The sequence below is a fragment of the Dreissena polymorpha genome, chromosome 4 (assembly GCF_020536995.1).
Source record: "Dreissena polymorpha isolate Duluth1 chromosome 4, UMN_Dpol_1.0, whole genome shotgun sequence".
Classification (NCBI taxonomy): Eukaryota; Metazoa; Mollusca; class Bivalvia; order Myida; family Dreissenidae; genus Dreissena; species Dreissena polymorpha.
In genome coordinates, this window is record NC_068358.1 from 120,800,456 (window position 1) to 120,822,972 (window position 22,517).

The following is a 22,517-nucleotide window of genomic DNA, read 5'->3' on the forward strand; positions in this document are numbered from 1 at the left end:
ATGCGTTTTCATTCGCTTCATATGTGTCTGATCAACCTCATGAATATATTTTTGATTAAACGTAAACATATATTGATATGTCAATAAAATATTTGTTTTGTTTTGGACATATTATAATCCGTTTAATGCAACATGTTTTCATTTTTAAAAGTATGTTTTCAAAGGATCAGACACTCATCTTTTCATACTCCGTCTCCTAGGAAAGTCAGGAAAGTGCTCACATAAGGTTCGTTTGATAACAAATTAATAGTTTGATCACAACAAAGCGAACATTTTCAATATCTTTTGACATACAGTATTGGCTTTTTCCAGAAATCAAACATTGAATTATGGCTATATGACTACGGCTTTCGATAATATTGAGGAAAAGTAAAGCTATGGAATAAGCAAATGTTTGCCCGCACAATAGCATATTACATATTCATATTTAATCTGTATATGACCACGTCTTGACAAGTGGCTTAAGTATGGCTATTCATTTTCACAATTTCCAATTGGATGATTTCATTACTACTAAAAAGGACAAGACTAATCATACAACCAAAAGAAAAGGGAATTGATTTGCATATCATTGTTGTGAACGCAAAACGCGATGGGATTATGCGTCTCCACTATAAAATTTATTAGGAATATGCCATTTATATTTATCACTTAACTCAAAATGATCATAGTACATACAATTACAGATAAAACAGAGTGAACTGCAAATGGTTCGGAGTGATTATGTTTTATATCAAAGGTTCAGCAAGTATGTATCGTACATGTAGCAATATTGATTAAAGCATACCTTTTCAGCACTATGGCGGATACATTATCTACACAAATACGTTATTACATAATATTTGCAATATGAGCTACGCGTCAATATGTACATATACTTGTAAATGTGTTTAAACATAAACTTAAATTGAATATCAGCAAAGTTAGTAGAGTACCTCTAGATATTTACGTGATATATTATTTCAGTGCATGTTAAACCAAGCATCCATCGACGAGGCGAATATATATTAATTATCTTTCGACATGATGCAAACACTTTTATCAAATACATGAACACCTTAAACCGTTTATTATGATAAAAGTTAACACACTTCGATATGATCATGAAGTAATATAATCAATATAAGAACAACAAACTGTCTAACGTTAACCAAAATCCGATTTCTGGCTATGCTACCGGAAGAATCGGGTAAAACTTATTTTATCCGCATGTTTTGAAAATAATGGTCGTATATCAAGATTTGTTCGAGAATTTGAGAGAGCTGATTTTTACCTCTATGCAATCAGATAAATGCAACTGTTCAATGCGCAAATTGAACACTTAACAACACATTTTGCTCGAAATTGCCTATTTGTTTGTAAAAAGTACCGTTTCCGTCCCATTATAGGATTCACAGGTTTCTTGTCCCATGATGTGAATAGACGTCGGATGAACCATTCTGGTAAGAATTATACCCACTACTTACTTGGCGGTTACCTACGTTCTTTATGATTTTCTACCGTTCTAAATTTACATTTAAAGACAAGGAACACAAAGGGATTCGTTGCAGAATTGCATGCAGTCATTCCTGCCATCAACCCATAAACCTTTTTCGAAATAACGCACCTTTTTCGAAATAACGCAATGCAGTCCAATTGACAAAAGGTTTTCAATGATGAAATAAGGCGTCGTACAGATAATAAACGACAATATTATAACACACGTCATTTTAAATGTTTTAGATTTTGCCCGAGGCAATGAATTTTAGGGCGTACTTTGTAAACAGAACTCGCCGTTTCTAGGCTTATATTTCAAACTGTTTCTTTGAAAGGCTTTTAGTATTGCTGATAAAATACGTCTATTTGATGCTATGATTCTGCAAATAGAGACCTACAGTACTGAGATTTGGGGATTCCATCCCAGCCCCTAACAAAGAGAATGTCCATTTAAAATTTCTAAAACAGACACTGTTTATTCGGCCACAAACTACGTCCGCGGCAGTGTAAGGAGAAAGCATAATTAAATTATGGTTAAAAATTGTAGAATAATCCATATTTCTTACTTTATAAATTGTTGGTAGATTTAGATGCCGTAAATTCGTATATTTATAAGTGGGGTAATAAACTCATGATATTGCTTCTGGAATTAGGATTGTCTTTTTTGTATTATGAATCTGAGATAACCACTTGTGATGTAAATTGTATTTGTCAACGTATAAAGGATATCAGTTTACAAACATGGGTTACTGATATTTGCAACTTGTCCAAACTTGAAACTTATCGTTTATTTAAATCAAATTTTGACATTGAAAACTATTTAGATATTGATGTAAATGTAAGAATAGAAAACACTAGACTTCGCTGTTCTGCACACTTACTATTCAGTGAAGAAGGTAGAAATATTCCAAGAAGCGAAAGATTATCTACAATGTTTAATATGGGTGTAGTTGAGAATAAATACTATTTTTGTTAGTGTGTCCATTATATTAAGAATTTAGAAAACTGTTGTCCCCTAAATAGTATCTACGCTGGCCTTTAATTATAAAATTTAAGCAACATGTAACAACTTCAAAAAGAAAGATATTAATTAACTAAGCTAAATTTATTAGAATGGCTTTCGATCTAACATATAATTACTATTAGTATTAATTAAGTATATATTATTCGTTGTTTTTTTATATATTGTTTTTGTGTGTAGTATAACGGCAACCAATGTCACCAACATTGAACTAGTTCATGGTGTCTACGAGTTGGTTTCACTTTGCGTATGATATTGTGGTTAACATTTTCACAACCTTTAATTTAATTATTATTTCATGCCCATTTTATATATACCATACTTTTCATCACCATGTTGAATAATCATTTATTTACGACACCATCACATGTCAAATGTATGTTGTTTGGCTGTGTACTGATGTATTGGCCAATAAAATTGACCTGATTACTATTATGATCACGTCATGGTGCATTTCATGAGATGCGACATCTTACTACCGTTTTATACTTAAAATCAATTGATCACTATGCTAAATAAAACTAGTTTTCTAAAACAGCATAGTAACACATAAATATGTATACAAGTGTATTAGAACATGCATAAGAATGTTATCGAATTATTTTCATGAGATTTTGCTAATTTGATCTAGAGCAAAGTCTCCTAATTTCGACATGTCCGTTATTTCGACATGCTTTGACATTTTTTTATCTTAATCAGCCTAGTGCGGTGCGTTCTAGTCAATTTGAGTTCATTTTTGATGACGTCATATATTTCTGCCATCATCAAAATATTTCACCCATAAAAATTTGCGTTTGTTTTTTCCGTAAACCAAGGTTGCATAACACAGATTGTTTTGTGTTTTTACGCGAATGCGGCCCGTATACAAAGCTGTAAGACACGCAGCAACCAACGGTAAGTCTTTTTTCGTTTTCTTGCGGGAATACGTTATAATTTGTATTGAAAACGGAAAAACAAACATGGAAGATCACATTGTTAAACAGTTCCACTAAGCTGTGAGCTTTTTAATGGCAAATGCAGGGGTGTCGAAGTTAGGATAACAAAAAATCGTTTGGACCGTAAATTCGACATAGCGAATAATATAACTAAATAACTATTACGCATTGCCTTATGTAATCTTTTCATTATAATATAGATATATGGGTGCCGGTCAGCTCGTACCTAAGTCAACTCGCACGGTTGTTAACTCGCACGTTTTATATAGATCAACATCATTACTGGGTAATTTAATATAACATGAACATACCAGCTCTAGTTTTTCTTGAATGCTCTGCGCTTTTAGGAGTTTATACGTACAGCGACCTGGAGGGTAAATAGCTGAAAGTTGGATTATTGAAACTAATACCAGCTCCATCCTTAATATATAAATTTTGCAACCCTGTTGCACACCAGATTTAGCAAAATATGCGTTTGTTCTTTTCATCAAACTCCAACCAGTCAAACTGGTTTAACCAAGTCGTCCGAAAAACACACGACTTCGGTGTTTCATTTGCTTTAATTGTTTGTTTGTTTTCTGATTTTTTAGATTCATTTTCATCAAATACTAATTTCCGTTTCGTCGAAAGTGGAATGCCAAAACCGGCAAGCGTAGGTTGCGACATTCTGAACACGAATGCTTGGTAGTACAAGTTCAATATTTTTGTCAAATTCATATCTGTGTTTGCCAACAAAATATTTTGACAAGTTATAAACGGGTTACAATGTTCTTTATTGAAACAATGGAGCTGGCCTACTAACTGTTACAACAATTAACAACTTTTGGCCAAACAGGGTCGAAGACGGGGTATCAACTTCTTTGCCGACATTCACACGTTATTGTTATCAAAACATCGTGACAATAAACAAGCACTTACTAAGTTACTCCAATTAAGCGCGGTCCGCACCGTGAACAGCGAACGTGTTAACGCTAATCGGATTAAAAAGGAGGCGGAGTTAAGACTGATCGAGACGTGTGCAAAACGCATTGAGTCTTCAGGAAGCAGTGTTGATTGAAGCATTTTAATCGACAGATTACGTCATGGGTTGCTATTTTTGGCGTATGACCATTTTTAGGAAGTACAATGGACATCATGAGGTTTTGTTATCGGCGGGCATAATATACAGCCATGCGCAACTTAGCGCAAGCCAAACGAATAATATTAATTACAATTTTTAAATGTTGTGGTAATTTTCTGTTCCATTGAAAGAATATAAGTTTCATTTACATTTTTTTTTAAACAAACTAGGGGTGTCGAAATAAGGGGCACCATGTCGAAATAACGATCTCATACTTCGTTAACATTGTAAGTAAGTACGATACGTATAAAGCATCCTTACCTGACAGTATACAGTAAAAAGCACAGGATGCAATAGGTTAAGTTAGTGGTATGTCGAAGTAAGGAGGATACCGATCAAATAATTTGGTATACACATTTTAACCTTAAACTGTCGAAATTAGGGTACTTTGCTCTACAACATATTTGTTCACATGACACGGGCGATGTTGGGAAATGCTTATTCCGTTAATTCTGTGCAGCTGTATCCGTAAGAAAAATTAACAAAAGTGTCGTTTCTCGAACAAAAAATTTACGAACTTTGTAAACTAATAATAATGGTGATGATAATAATAATAATAATAATAATAATAATAATAATAATAATAATAATTTTTTAATAATAATAATTATAATAACAACATTCATTACCACCATCGTCATCATCAGCAGCAGCATAAGAGGCATAATGAAAACGTCATTTTGATAGTATAAACATAAAAATGAAAGCAAAGCAATGATATGCCATATTGAGCAGTTTAAAAATGACATTAAAGAACAATTTTACTTACAGAGAATTACTCCTTCAGAGGCGCCATAACAGCTTGACGGCGGCCAATTGCTATGACGACGAGCATGTAATTACTTGCTGTCATGGAAAAAGTTTGCAGAAACTTAAACACGCGGCACATAAAGTCCCCAGCTAACCATTGCCGATCCGAGTATTCCCAGATAATCTGCGGGGCAACCGCCAGAAGGATGACCAAAACGGCTACAATCAGATTCAGTATGAAAATGTTCACACGAGAATGGTGCTTGTTCTTGTAGTTGATGGAAACGCGATTGTTCAGAATCGTCCACAAAATGACAAGAATGCTTCCGAAAATACAGAGACATACGATCGCGTAAAAAATCAAAAGTCTGTAGGTTTTGTCGAGTTCGATGTCGTGCATGCTGTTCAGACAACCAATTAACGCAAAGTTTGGGTCTGTGACGTTTATAGCATGCTCCATCTGATGTGAGGTGTTCATTACAATATTGTAGTGGTATCCATATCGGCGGTGAGTTTATTATTTAGACTGAACAAGAAGAATACCATAACTGGTTAAACTATAGAAGAATACAATAACTGGTTTAAACTATAAGTATATTGGTTTTGAATTTTATAGTTGAACCCAACTAGAGATGTATTGGTATGAAACCCAGGTAATTCTCGCGTGTATCGGTGCTATACACTGAGCACGTAAAAGAACCAAGGGATCTATTCGCAAAGAGCTAGGGTATCGCACCCGTATTCCTTGTATCCCAATATTGTCTCTTCTGCTTGCTGTCTCTTCAGCAAAAACCAAAGGATCCCATTGAAAATAAGTGCTTGCACTTTCATGGGTTATCCTTGACTACAAGGTCAAAAGAAATACATACAATACAATACAAGTTTAGCCGATTTAAGCATTAACGCTTTCGCGATATTATTGTTTACAAACTCAAATGGAGAAATAATGTGTGTATGCTATAGTTAATCCACTTCAAAGAAACATTTAAATACGTAAAAAACAGGATATGGTTGTTTGCCGTTAAGGTGCTGCTTCACAATTATGAGATTGTTATACATAGGTTTACAAAATCAAAGCTACTAAAAATGCATTAAATAATGCTTTTATTTCTGCTTAACAACGCTTTGCATGGCTTGATTTTCACTAAATGATAAGAGGTCAATTGATTATTACGTTCGATAACGTTTTTAAGAACAAGGCTTATTTGTTTGAGAAATTAAAAGATAACATGATTTGCAAATAAAATTATAATTTAATTCAACTTGCATTTGTTGCTGGTTGAGTTATTGCATTAAATGACACGCTTATCCAAACTAAAAAAATATAAGGATCATAAACATCTCAATTTAATGACCAAACCTTTGTGTCTATGATTACTGATTTTAAAACGGCAAATCAACAGTTGACAATAATATAAATAATATATTATATTTTTAAAACAAAAAACAATTTTAAAATCACAAATTAAAATGCGAGATATAATAATATTAAAGGCATTTATAAAAAAAATACATACGGACATAAATTAAAACAATAAAATAAAATGATGTTTTATCAAAGAGGTTTATTCGTAATATTGCATCGACTTTTCATTTATCAACCTACTGACGTCCCTTCAAGAGACATACTGTTTAAAGGTACATATTAAATTGATGAATTTAATACGGAATTATTCAAAGGCATACATTAAAATATAAATTCTGGTTAAGTTATTTTAAAATTTGAATTAAAAGCCTTTGCAGTTATTTTATTTTTCTATACCTGTGTGTGTAGATGATTTATTATTGGCTAGACATAAGGTTTTACGCACCATCCAACGTTTAAGCTCTGCGTTTATTTTAAAATGACCTTCATAATTGATTAGCTTGGTGTATTTGTGTATGTTGTGTGAGTTCTATGTTTCTTAATATGCATATTCCGTTTCAAGTGATAATTGTGAGGTTTGACCGCGTTTGACTTATATGTTTGTTCCTTTTTTTCGCAATTGGTCAATTGCCTTAATTTTCTTCTACAACTAAATACTAGCGACTAAAATAAGAATTTACAGTCCTAAAAATATTTTCATTATCCTTATTTATTTAGGAAAAAAACTCAGAGACAATTGCAAACTGCTAACTCTGTCTCGTAACGTTTCTAAAAATACTTGAAATTAAAATCTATTGCTATGAAATAAGCAACATAAACCAAATACACAAAAAATAATAATTTGGTAATTTGTGAAGTCAGACATATTTTTACGTACACTTACCAAATATTTCTGTCACAACCCATGTATCGACGTTAAACAACGATGTAGACTTTTTAATTCCTTAACAACATAATGTCATCTTTTCAAATGTGAACTTATTTCGCGCTGTGTTGCTTCATCTCTCTTTTATCGAACCAATCCTTCAAATAAATTTATCTAATAAATTGTATGCACATAGCATGAAACGTTTTATATTAAACATTTATTCCATAAAAAAATTTAAACATCCATCACAAAAACGTATTTTAATTTCACGCCCTTATTAGTTTATAAATAAATTATTTTCATCATTCTTTATGCAAGCATTTGTCTTGTTTTCTGTTTTATTATACATCGCCGAACTTATGTTTTCAATCGCCTTGGTGTCATTTATTTTACACCTGCTGCTTACTTCGTCGTTTTCTCCGTTAGTTAATATAGTAGGCGAGATTGGCTTCAATTCCAGCACTGAAACATCGCTGAACGGGTTCGGGTTGTTATCATTTGATTTTATCGTTTACTATAAACGATTACCGGTACATGTCAGGTCGGTGATAACGCAACATACGCTGTACCACACCTTTGTTAGTTATTCTAAAATAATATGTTCACTTCAATTGTTTGCTGTGTAACAGAACATTCCCGTTGATAAATGGAAGTTTATTTATTTAACTAAACTATCGTTGCTGCATATGAGGTACATATTGATAATATTTACAGTCTCCAATATGTTTTGCAAAATGTGAATTAAATTATCACATTGACCAATATTGGTAATTTATTAGTATGGACTAAACTATTATAGTGTAATTGGCATGCAACTGACTCAGTTTATGATCAGGTACGAACATGCCACTTTTTATTCATAATAAACAAACATTTTACTTCAAAGTGACTAAGTCGTGACTAAAGATAGCTGAATCGTGCTAACGATTTATTAAGTCATGATGACGAGAAACCGACTTGCGGAAATGACGTACTTAAGATGAGATGCATTATTAAAGGAACTATTTCTCTAATACGCTCTAATAAAGCCTGTATGACCTTTTTATATATATATAAAAAATGCTCCCAAAGGAAAGGTATAAATTATACCGATAAGTATGCAAACATTACCGATCGCTTATTTAACAATCATGTAGTTTAAACTAGGAATGTTGGTTCGTACGCGCAGTTTAGTTGCTCGGTAAGTCAATTCTGGATTCTAATTATGTATGCAGTAAATGGGAGCCGTGTTAGTTTTGTCTACAAATCGTATTTATGATGGTACAAAAATATTTGTAAAAATTTATCAGGTTAAAACGCAAAAATAAAACATTTATGTTCACAGGAGTTATTTTCGAATCCCGGTCATATTCAGTGTTATACAATAACGGTTAACCTTGTGCATGAATACACCGAAATGTAAAATAAAATCACTTTTTTTACACAATTTATTTTCCGATCCCTGGTATATAAAGTTTTACGAAATAAAAGTTTGAATAATGCTACATTGCGTTTTGAAAGCTAGGTTCTATATTTAATAAATGCTATCTTTATTTTTTTATTTAACTATTGTCTGGAACGAAAGCACTTGATCGTAAATCAAATACACTGCATATTGTATTCAAGTAGCTTATGTGTATTTACTGTGCATTCTATCAAGCATTAAATCGATTGATTTAAAATGATGACTTCACTCATTTCAAGATACCTATTAAAAGAGCACCATCACTTCGATAATGTTTTAATTAATGTGTTTTATCTTCCTGCATAGCTAATAGGTCTATGCGTCGTTTTTGTTCATGTGGCTAACCGCATCTCATAGGTACATAACAGTGCATTTAAAAGAACAGTGTGCTCAGCTTTGCAAATGCAGATCTTTTATCACGATTGGTTTCACATTAACTATCAAATACTGAGCTGTGTAAGCCGCTCGATTTATAGTGCAAACCATACCTGCTTTGTTGAATAATGAATTAAAACATTAAAAAATGTCTAACACAGCAGTGTATAGGCTTCCCTTTTGAAACCATAGAATTACTTCTATATATGCATCGACTTTTATAAAATTAACATTCGGGACTGGTAGCGATTAACGAGCCGTAAAAATAAATATCACTTTTTGTTGATGTTATAAAAGAAACAATTTATTATCAGCTATGAATGATCGTAAAAGTTTTTCTATTCTACTTGCATTTTATTGCCCATTTAAATCGGCAAATAAGGAGCATTTTGTTCTGTTACGCATAAATTATCCGCCATATATATTATTAGATGAATTTGTGTAAATTAATTATTTGAGACCAAACCATCCTCTCAAGACATCAAGAACTTAATATCATTCAATCTACGGTGAAGAAAAAAAACACGGACAAGTTTCAACACAGACAGACACACAGACAGGCTTACAGACAGAGATGATATTTTGTCTACAGTTTAAAAGGTAAGCAAAAACGTTTAATAATGTATTAAATCGTTGGTTGTGTACATCAACAGGCTCGTTTAATGGAACGTAACGCATTAATGCACTACACCTACGTATGTTTAATGCGAAACAGCAATTTTGCTAAATCACCTGCTGTCATTAAGTTTAAACGAAATGTAAAGCTTTCGACGAAGTATGCTTGATTTCTTTAGGAGTACAGTAGGTGTCTTTAAAGGGGCCTTTTCACGTTTTGGTAAATTAACAAAATTGATAAAAGTTGTTTCAGATTCGCAAATTTTCGATTTAGTTATGATATTTGTGAGGAAACAGTAATACTGAACATTTACCAAGCTCTAAAATATCCATTTATATATGCATCTTTTGACGATTTAAAAACCTGAAAATCATAAAGCGTTGCAAAGCGAAACAATTGAATAATTTTAAGAGTTCTGTTGCTGTCGTTATATTTTGTGAAACTACGAGGATTGCTTATACAAAGTATAAAACACTTCCTTCATTGCACGAGGACGGATGATCGAGAGGTTCGGAATCCGGATAGTGCCATCTATAATCTCGCCATTCTTTCATCAAGGGCGACACTAGAAACACGAAGCGATAAACGATATTTTGCGCGACAGTCGCGGAAACGCACTATGTATTTAACACGCTATATCGCCCTTGTGTATGTAGCCCAAAAGGCGATATATCGTGTTAAATATATTGTGCGTCCCCGCGACTGTCGCGCAAAATATCGTGCGTCGCCGCGAATGTCGCGTAAAATTTCGTGCGTCGCAGCGACTGTCGCGCAAAATATCGTTTATCGATTCGTGTGTCGTGTCTCGCGTTCAAAGAGCGATGCACGAAACACAAAGCGACGCTCGATATTTCGCGCGACAGTCGCGGCGACGCACGATATTTTATTATTCAAATATCGCCCATATTATCCGAATCTCGTGTATCGCGGTCTAATTTCAGACCGCGACACACGACGCACGAAGCGGTACTCGATATTTTTCGCGACAGTCGCAGCGACACGCGATATTTGCAATGTTCAAATATCGCTGTTATAATATCGCATGTCGACTGTCGCGTTTTCAAACAATTAGAATGCGACAGTCGGCCTTTTTTATGCGATATTGTTTTAAGACGCTACTGTCGACAGGCAATATTATTACAGCGATATTTTAACAGTGGTTCGGGCCCTGCTGAGGGTTACTTTTGTTCTTTGTTAAATGTTATTCTTGATTTTTTACTTGAGCTTTTTAGATCCAATGTTTACATTTGTCAAAATAAAGCATTTAATGACAAACTACAAAACATCACAAAATCTGTGAAAAGACCCCTTTAATTTTGAGATTTTCTCTTAAACTCTTTGTTTCTATGTTCTATAATGCATGAAATGTACAAATAGCTATAAGACCATATATAGAAACATGTTTTCACAAACAAACAGTATGCATAATAAAACAAAATCAATTAAAAATATGCTTAAAGGATCTACTGTAAACAACTTCAAAACAATCCACTCTGAGTAATTACAACCGAAGTACATTATGCATGCTGTTGACAACAACATATTTGTGTTATATTAGGAAAAATAACAGTGTACATGTTACCGTATGGGTAAACGCGTACCGTAAACAGATAGATTTCCGCCGTATTGTCCCTGTGGTCTACACTTGTTACGCCAGTCCACGGTGACCAACGTGATAATCTGAACATCAGTGAAGCATAAATATCTTTGCAAAATTAATGCAACGTGTTGTGGGGAAAACCAAAATTGAATAATTGGTAAATAAAACACTACTGATCGACCCGTGTTGTATGTGAATATGTATATTTTAATAAACAATTAAACGTCAATACATATAATCCACATATAAGCATTTTTGCACTAAGTACTTATACCTATTCGCTTTGCAATTGCAAGTGTTCACTTTTATTTAATCCCCATTCAGATGAATTTGGCAGACATCATTTACCAATCGTGTCTGATGTGCTACTTCGCTATTATTCAGATAACGCGCACTTCGTGTTTATTGGAAATAAACGTGTTAAGACAATCAGTGAAGAGTAAATTCAATCACATAGCTTTTTAATCGATTGGTGTTTTAATAGTGCACATCGCGCTATCTTTGAATATAGTTGTTTTATTTATTAAATAGTCTCAATCTATCATTTCCACGTGTTTTTATATTCATAATGTTATCATCTCTCTATTTCACTGTATATACGGTTACTCTGTTAATAATGTTACTAAAATATGATCGATACATGTGGAAGCGCCTCTCAAATTCTAATGATGGTAAAACGACTACGATGCCGTTATGATACGATCATAATTTTATTGTTTAAATATATTTATAGATGTCCAATATAACAACATATAAAACTCCATTAACTATATTAAGAGATAAATTCTTTTTCTCTGCGTCATTTATGATAGAACACAACCAATAAATATATGATGACACGGTGCATATACAAAGTCTCTCCCGAAAAAGTAGCCGAATGTACTTGTATGACCCTCTTTATTGGATAATCCGCAACTATTCATTAAAACTTTCATATAATCTAACATTAAATTGTTTCAATTAAGGCAGAATAGGATGATATTTTAAGCGTATTTGGTCAATTAATTTTTGCTTTTCCTCGATCTAGTATGTTCATCAAAAACAATGTAATTTTTGCGTCCCTCTAAATAATTGTATGTTTGAGATATTGAAATATAATTTGTTTATGGACGTGACAAGTGTAATACTTCTGTCAGATTATCTGTACACAACATTTGAATATGATTCATGATATCCCTTTTCCACTGATTCGGTTGAATACCCGTATTGAACCGACATTGCACAATTAGTGTAACAATAAAACTGAAGTTAAATTTTACCAAACCTCAATTGGCCTTGTATCTTTACTACAAACGTTAAACAATAAAACAATTCAGAATATATGCGAATAAAACTCAGTAGACTTTATGACGTCACCATTGCGACAGTTAAAATTATAACCCTATAATGTGTAATATGTATCACCGCAGTCTGATTCTCAACTGATAAATTTCAGGAACGACACCAAAGAGTGATACGATCTGTAATTCGAAAATTTAGGACAACATACAAAAAAAATACAACATATATAGCTCGGATGTAATCAATTAATCTAGCAGTTACATACAACAAAATCAAGGGACAAAATGCCCATGGTTAAAGCTAGGTAAACGTAAAGTTGCACTTGATTAAATACTTAAATATTAAGTCATTCTCGACCGTATGGCATCACAACAAATGTGTGGAATAGAACATTCTACTAAACTTAATGTGGATTGATAAAGATTATCTGTGAGCCTTTTTACCTAAGCAGTGACGATAAGCGCCAAAAAGGCAAAAACAAAGCAATCACCTCACCTGCTGTCGCTGCCCTCAGACAAACTCCAGAATTCAAAAGTAACAACATTCACAACATCAGTTCTTTTATATACGAAGAATGAACGAAAGAACTACAGTCGCACTCGGGCATCTAATACTTATAGTGAATTGGAACTGCTTTTCTAAGCCTTTTTCGAAGACATGTGATCGGTTTTAAGCATACCTAAGTTGATATACGGCCAAGTGGGGCTGCAAAACGAAGTCTCTAATTCAAATCTAAATAAAAAAGAACGTCATATCGTCATAATCTACCTCGTTAGAACTCTAGGGTCAGAGGTTTGACAGACCTTTGCTGAAACTTGTTCAAAATGTCTATCTTAAGAATATCTAGGCAAAGGTGTAATATCTGTCAAGCGAAGTCTGAAGCTAGTGGCGCCGGCCTTATCATAGAAGGTGGGATTAGAAAGCAACAACTTCAAGTTGTTATATTTCGTTTCAAGCCGGTGCTCCCAGCTTTATTCTTCTATGTGTGTATGTTGTTTCGTATTGTGCCGTTCTGTTTTGGCTATTGGTCACTTGCCTTAAATACAGGACCACGAAATTGTGTATAATAAGAATGCAATACTGCTGCAGCAGCTGGAGTTTCTTTTCTTAATATTGTTTTTTCCGCGTGCACATTCGGAAAATATGAAAATAATCTTCAACATAAATATTTCATTCAATGATGGCTATACATCTAACGCTGAGAAGTTTATGTTCATTTTACTAAAAATAAGATAATACAAACAAATGCAACCGCATCGTAATGAACAACAAAACAGTATCGATTCAATAATAGAAATCTAATAAAAACACTATTACTACTACTACTACTACTACTACTACTACTACTACAACTACTACTACTACTACTACTACTACTACTACTACTACTACTACTACTACTACTACTACTACTACTACTACCACTACTACCACTACTACTACTACTACTACTTCTTCTACTTATACTACTACTACTACTACTTCTACTACTAGAACGACAACAACAACAACAACAACAACTACTACTACTACTACTACTACTTCTACCACTACTACTACTACTACTACTACTACAACTACTACTACTACTACTACTACTACTACTACTACTACTATTACTACTACTACTACTACTACTACTACTACTACTTCTACTTCTACTACTACTACTAGTACTACTACTGCTACTACTACTACTACTAAATACTACTACTACTACTACTTCGACTACTACTACTACTACTACTACTTCTACTACTACAACAACGACAACTACTACTACGTCAACTACTACTACTACTACGACTACTACTACTACTACTACTGACTACTACTACTAACTACTACTACGACTACTACTACTACTACTACTACAACTACTACAACAACTACTACTACCAATATTTTAATTTTTATTTATTATAATAAAAATAATAATAAATCAATAAATACTACTACTTCTACTACGTATAATTATTATTATTATTGTTAACTGTATTATTGACAATAATAATATTAGTATTAATAATTTGATAAATAATAGCAAATATAAGTATAATAAGTACTAATAATCATTGAACGTACCGGAAATAGTAATTATAATCGGCAAATGCATTCAAATAGTGTGTTTTTCTAACTGTGTTCGTATAATTTAAAACGATAGGTGCATTCTTCCTATACAACAAAGTAAAGTCGATGTAACACGTGTTTAAATTTTAAAATTCAACTTTTTTAAAAACTGTTCGTCTTGATCGAGTGATGTCAAATACATGGTCAAACGGTCATCAACAACTGACAAAGTTCGTATCACTCTAAAAGCCACGTGTGTGACTCACTTTTGATTAAACTTGATCACAATAATAATTTACACAGGACAAGTTTCAGTCTGTCTAGATATATTTCGCCTTTATAGGTCAAGGTTTGTTTTTAACAATAAGATACAGTTACTTTATGTTGCTCAACAGAACAATTAAATATTCACTATTGTGTATATACAAACTTGGAAATAAGGTGTGAGAGTGAAAAAAAGAGAAAGGCTTTGTGTATAATAATAGCATTGATGGAATAGGATTTGTAAATCTATGGACAATCAAATAGAGGAAAAAAAAAATAGGGACACTCAAATAAATCAAATAAATCTTGTTAACATCTTGTCTTTTTTAAAGTATACTGTCCAACCATGCCGTTATCTTGACATATGTACTATTTGTAACGTTAAGTCGTAGAAAATCATACGCGACTGTGGTCTTTGAGGTACGGAGAGAACAGCTACTCAAAACACAATTTGCGCATTTGGATATTGGTTATACAATGGTTTAAAACGAGCCCTTAATGTGTTGCACTTACAAAGTGTGTTCTCTAACAAATTTTGTTCTCTTCTGGTACAGTACTTGCCGTGCTAAATAAACACACAGAAAACAGGTAATTGTCAGTGAAAATATTCAGACGATAGAACAATGAACACAACAACGCAGATATATTATTGTTCAATCTATCACGTCAGCGTGTTGCTTTGAGTAATTCACAAAAACATCATATCAACATCTATATAATAAATTTGCTGAAAGATACAAGGTGTACCATTATATATCAATAATAAACAAGTGTATTTATATTTTCCAGGAACAACATTCCGAAACAAAGGCCGAAATGAGCCGATGTTAGTATCAAATCGTTTACAAAATACCTTCGAAATATGCGATCATGCTTACCCCAAGTATAAACCAAAAATGTTAAACATACATGAACTTAATTTGATACCAAGTATTTGTTAACATGTACAAATGCACATGAATAGCAGTTTAATTAGTTGTTTACCACCAGAAAACGGATTGTGGGGAAATGCGTTTATTTGTAATAGTTGATTGCCACTTGTTTGACATTTTATATTCACACACATACACGCAAAATAAAAAATAATAAATCATTAAAGGGGCCTTTTCACAGATTTTGGCATGTTTTGAAGTTTGTCATTAAATGCTTTATATTGATAAATATAACATTGGATCTAAAAAGCTCCAGTAAAAAATAAAACAATAATATAAAAAATAAAAAAATAACCCTCAACAGGGCTCGAACCACTGACCCCTGGAGTCCTTGAGTAAAAGTCTACCGCTTAGACCACTCGGCCATCCTGGCTCATACATAGAATGATGTATTTTATACTTCATATAAGCATACTTCATATAATATATACTTCATATAATCATTTCTTTTAAATGTATTTATTATTTTAAATTATACTAAATATTGAACGAATGGTAGTAAATGCATTAATTGAACTACTGAACAATTGTAAATTAAGAATGTTTGCTTGATTTATTGGGCTTTTGATACGTATGTAAATATTACCGATCGCTTATTAAACAATCATGAAGTTTAAACTACAAATGTCAATTGCAATTCTGGATTCTAATTATATAGGCCACTCGTTCAATAAATTGGAGCCTTGCTAGTTGAAACCGCAAATCGTTTTTATGTTGGTACACAATAATTCTAGCAAAAAGTTATCAGGTTAAAACGCAAAGCGAAAACATAGTTTGTGTTTTATGTTCACAAGAGTTATTTTCGAATCCCGGTTATATTTAGTGTTATACAATAACGGTGAACCTTGTGCATGATTACACCGAAATATAAAACCAATTCACATATTTTCACACAATGTTTTATCCGATCCCTGGTATATAAAGCTTAACGAAATAAAAGCTTGAGTTATGCCACACTGCGTTTTAAAAGCTAGGTTATATATTAAATAAATGCTATCTGTTAAATAAATATAAAACTATTCTCTGGAACGAAAGCACATGCATCGTACATCAAATACAGTGCAGATTGTATTTAAGAACATTATGTGTATTTACTGTGCATTCCATCATGCACTAAATCGGTTGACTTAAAATGATAACTTTACTTGTTTTAAGATATCTTGTTAAAAAGCACGCCATCACTTCAATAATGTTTTAATTAAGGTGTTTTATCTTTCTGCATATCTGGTAGGTTCATTTATCGTTTTGTTCATGTGTGCATTTAAAGAACATTGTGTTCTGCTTCACAAATGCATAATTTTATATGGTGTTACATTAACTCTAAAATACAGTCTAAGTGAGCTGCGAACGCTTCGCGTTTTATAGTGTCAACCATACCAGCTTAGTTGTATAAGGAGGTCAAACATTGTAAAATATCAAACACAGCCGTGTATGGCGTTCCCTTTTTAAACAATATAAGCACTTCTATATATGAATCGACTTTTATATTTTCAATAATCGTGACAAGCTGCGATAATGAACGGTAAAAATGTCCATTTTTGTTCCAGTTATAACAGAAACAATTTATTGTCAGCTATAAATGATCGCAACATTTCATCTATTCGACAAGCATTATATTACCCATTTTTATCCGCAAATAAGGAAACATTTGGGGTTAAGTTACTCATAAAGCATCAGTCATATGTATATTATTAGATGTATTTGTTAAAATAAATTATTTGAGACCAAATCAAGTCCAGACAAGTTTAAAGACAGACACACAAACAGGCTTACAGGCAGAGATAAAAGTTTGTCTACAGTTTAAAAAGTAAGCAACAATGTTTTAATAACGGACTCACCTGGCTCGGTTAATGCAACGCAAAATATGGATGCACTACAACTACGTACGTTTTACGCTGAACAGAAATTTTTCTAAATCACCTGGTGTTTTCAAATCCATAACCTCAGTATCGTTTAATTTGTTTAAAACATAAAATTTTAAACACAAAGTATAGCTTTCGACGAAGTATGCTTCATTTGTTTGGCGTTAAATGGCTGTCAACCTTTAAGAAGTAAATTTTGAGTTCTTAAACCATTTTTATCCATGTTCTATGAGGCATAAATGGTAACAACAGCAATAATATAATATATATGAACATGGTTTTCACATAAAACAGTATACATAATAAAAGGAAATCAGTTTTCGAATTTTTCAATATAAACATTTAGCAAGATGGTTAAGTTGTCTACTGTAAACAACATCAAAACAGTCAGCTCTGAGTAATTACAACCGAAGTACATTATGCAGTGTGCGAACAACAATATCTTGATGTTATATTAGCAAAAACAACAATGTATATGTTACCGTATGTGTGAAAGCGAACCGCAAGCTATGCGACAGATTTCCGTCGTATTGTCTCGTGGTCCACACTTGTCATGCAATATATTCCACTGTGGCCAATGTGATGATGTCAACATCAGAAAAAAACGGTTGCATGAATATTTTAGTAAAACTAGTAACACGTGTTTAATTGAAATCCAAAATCGAATAATTTCTAAAACAAAACATTACTGGGTGACCTGTGTTTGCTCAACAAACATAGTAAGAATATTTCAATATGTAAATATTCATATTTTCATAACAAAATGAACGCAAATACATTTATTTCATTAACAAGAATGTTTGAAAAAAATACTTAGATCTATCCGCGTTGCAGTTGAAAATGTTCACAGATATAAAATCCCTATGAAGTTCCATTTGCCAGACATCATTTGCCAAGCGTGTCTTATGTGCTACTTCGTTAATCAGATAACGTGCAGTTCATGTTTATAAGATATAAACGGGTTAAGAAAATCAGTGGAGTGTTAATTTAATTTCACATTTTTATAATCGATTGGCGGCGTTTAATAGACCACATCGATCTATCATTCGAATAAAGGTGACGATACTGTTTACATGGGGGAATTGTGAAGTATCTAGTATGATAATCCCTAATGAAAAGGTAGGAGTTCGACAACAATGTCTATCATTACCAAATGAACAAGCTAGGTTTGGTGTGTTATATGAAGAGTGAATTGTTCGTTAACAAAAAAACAAGTCATCTACTTCTTTCCGCATAATGGAAATGTATATTGATTTTAATAATGGACGAATATTACAAGTAAAATATACTAAAAAATGCAGTTGACAGGAAACACTGAAATATAAGATACACATTTGTATACAAAACTTGCCAATAGTGTACATCTTCGTTTTCTATCGTCAAAGGAATAGCAACTGTGATGCCACCAAGTTTTTATGGATGATGATTCAAGAACATGTTCTGGCGCAATTTTGAACCTATATGACACAGATCCTTAATATTACTTTTTAGACACATGTATGAAATACAAGTGTTAGCTGTTCTAATAACTAGTTTTCTTTGGTCATGTTTATAAGCAGAACATGTTTTTGCAAACGTTTCTAACAGCATACAGCCGCGTTTAAGACGTGCGTCAATACATGTGTCGAGTATGTTTCACAAAAAAAGAGAAACATGTCCTCATGCATGGCTTAAATTGAAAATCACGGCCTTTTGTTAATGAGTGTGGCTGTGTTTTGAGGTTTTTTCGCGCCTAAGGCTGCTTCATGTGTTGATCCGTACGAGACTGTATTATTAACCTATAATAATCTAATAAAAATGCTTCATTTTTCGTAAAATATACTTGTTACGAATTTCATATTTCACAGTTTCTAATCCGTTCCAGTATTTAATGGATGAGAGAGCGGATCACTTGTATATATTACTTATCGTACACTTCCGAAATGTAACGAGCGACATAACAGGTAAAAACGCGTTTTATTTATACAAATTGCTTCAGCCTATGTAATCATACGACGCATTTATGCGCATCTGTGCGCAACATGCTTGTGTGTAAATGTTCCTATTTTTAATCATAAACTCGCTTATTATGTAACCTCGTATATATATCACGCGCCCTGGTGGCTCGTAGATTACAACATTACAAGTCAAATCCTTGGTCTTAACCTTATAGCATATGCGAATGCATGTTTGCGTTTTCTAAGGTATACTAGTCGAATTATTGGTCTTGAACGTAGTAATTATATCTAATCATTTTTGCGTTTTCTATGGTACAATAGTCACATTATTGGTCTTGAACGTAGTAATATATGCGCATGCATATTTGCGTTTTCTAAGGTATACATATGTTTGTAATAATCGTTTCGCGTAATCATTGCAAGAATTCGAACGTGTTTTTTTTATTTCGATACAAATCGACATTTAATAAAAACTAATCTTTTAACCTGTTGTTTAAGATATGGAATTCACATCCTGGGAATTCATCAAAATTTTCTATTTGAAAGGAATTACGCCAGTGATAATGCAAAGCAATACATTATGTATGTATATATTTAAAAAGCACACATACGAACACAATAACAACAGCTGAAATAGGAAAGAAATATTATGAAGTTGTTTTATTTATTAAATAGTCTAAATTTATCATTTCCACTTGTTTTTATATTCATAATGTTATCATCGCTCTTTACTTCACTGTAGATACGGTTACTCTGTAAATAATGTTACTCAAATATGATCGATACACGTGAAAGCGTGTCTTAAATTCTTATGATGGTATAACGACTACGACACCGTTATGATACGATTATAATTTAATTGTTTAAATATAAATATAGGTGTCCAATATAACCGAATATGAAACTCCACTGACAATATCAGTAGATAAATTCTTTTTCTCCGCGTCTTTTTAGATAACGTCTTCATATGACTTGATTAATCAGTCTTTGTGTCAGTCAATAATAAAAAATTCGTGTAAATTCAAACACAAATAAATTAAATCACAAACTTGGCATTTTCAAATTTTTGACACATGGCCATGTTTTATATTCAAAAGCACAGTCACAAGCACATAGTGTGTAAGCAAACAAACGTGGAAAAAATGCGGAGTTTATCTCTACATAATTTAAGTGATCGCCTTACGTTTGACATCTTGAGCAGCACTATCAAGCATAGAATTAGATATTTGAAGTAGAATAGTTAAATATAGCATGATATTGTTTTATTAACAAAATGCACATTTGCAGTGTATATTCTATTATGTGACAGCCCTTATATTCACATCGTTAACAGTGGTTAAATGTTTATAGAGCAAGTAACAAATACGTTACCGCAATCGACTGATTGTTGACGTTCAAGTGACTCTCATAGAACTGGTACAGGCACCTCGACATTGTGCATGTTTCGCCACACGGTTCATTTTAAATGTAAAGCAAACGAAAGACAAGCAAAGATTTGGTTAACGGAGCTTAATAATAATGATAATATAAAATGTTCAGTAAATACTCATTTTCTTTTCATGGGTTGGCGCTTTTTTTAATTTACTAATCGAAATAAATAAATAACTTACACTGTAAATATAGCTCATGTTCAACGTAAACTTTTAACTATATAATTGCTTAGTTGAGATGTTTAAAAACTAATTTAGAGATTTGTGCAAATACTTATTATTGATCTATGAAAGTGTGGTAACATAAGTTTTTTTCAATAATTTTTTATTTTATTAATGCATTTTAGCTTTTATAAACACTTGTTTATTGTAAAGTACTGTGATGCAATGAAATCAAATACACTTCAACACCGTTATTTCGAAGTCGTCGGGACCGTTAAAAAAAACTTCGGATTAACGATAATTCGAAATAAACATTTGACAGACGACTTCTTTGATTCTGAAAAAATACAACATTGTGGAATACGCATGGTTCGGTCACACTGTACTTTTAATAATTGTTTTACTTAAAAACGTAAACTAGTCAGATAGCAATAGATTTCTACTTGTAACAAACAGAGGAGTAAAACGATTCTTTTTCTTCTTTTTATTTTTCCCTAATTACAGAACATATAAATTATAATGCATAGCGCATCATACATGTAAAATACATATGAATACATTTTCGGAAATGAATTAACTTTTTTTTTTAAATAAAACGCGATGTCTTTCTGGACACCGGCGTCAGCAGCACTAAACTGGACGCGTGTAACATATTTCCCCATTGTGTAAAGGAAATTGAAGAACTGGCTTCCGCCCGTGTTTTGCTCGCAGAACTGCCTTACGTCGTTGATGCATGTGGTCACCCGTTGATTAGATATCATGTTCATTCATATGTTGTCGGCCTCGTCGTCGGCTTTTGACGACATTATTAAATTAACATGCTACGCCTAGGCGACAAAGGTGTAATTATCTGCTTTGACGCACAACGCGCAGACGACATAGGTGTGAAATTACGCTCAGTGTTTTGCAGTTTTGACTTCGGATTAAAGATTGATAATAAGGTGCGAATTATAGTGTTGGGACCGACATAATCACTTCGAATTAACGATTTCTTCGGTTAAACGAAGT

The 22,517-nt window shown here is 32.8% G+C and overlaps 1 pseudogene; it reads right to left on the bottom strand.

Annotated features, from left to right (window-relative positions):
- Window positions 1-1,473: 1,473 nt before the first annotated feature.
- LOC127878743 (cardioacceleratory peptide receptor-like) lies at window positions 1,474-5,780 on the bottom strand (annotated as a pseudogene).
- Window positions 5,781-22,517: the final 16,737 nt, after the last annotated feature.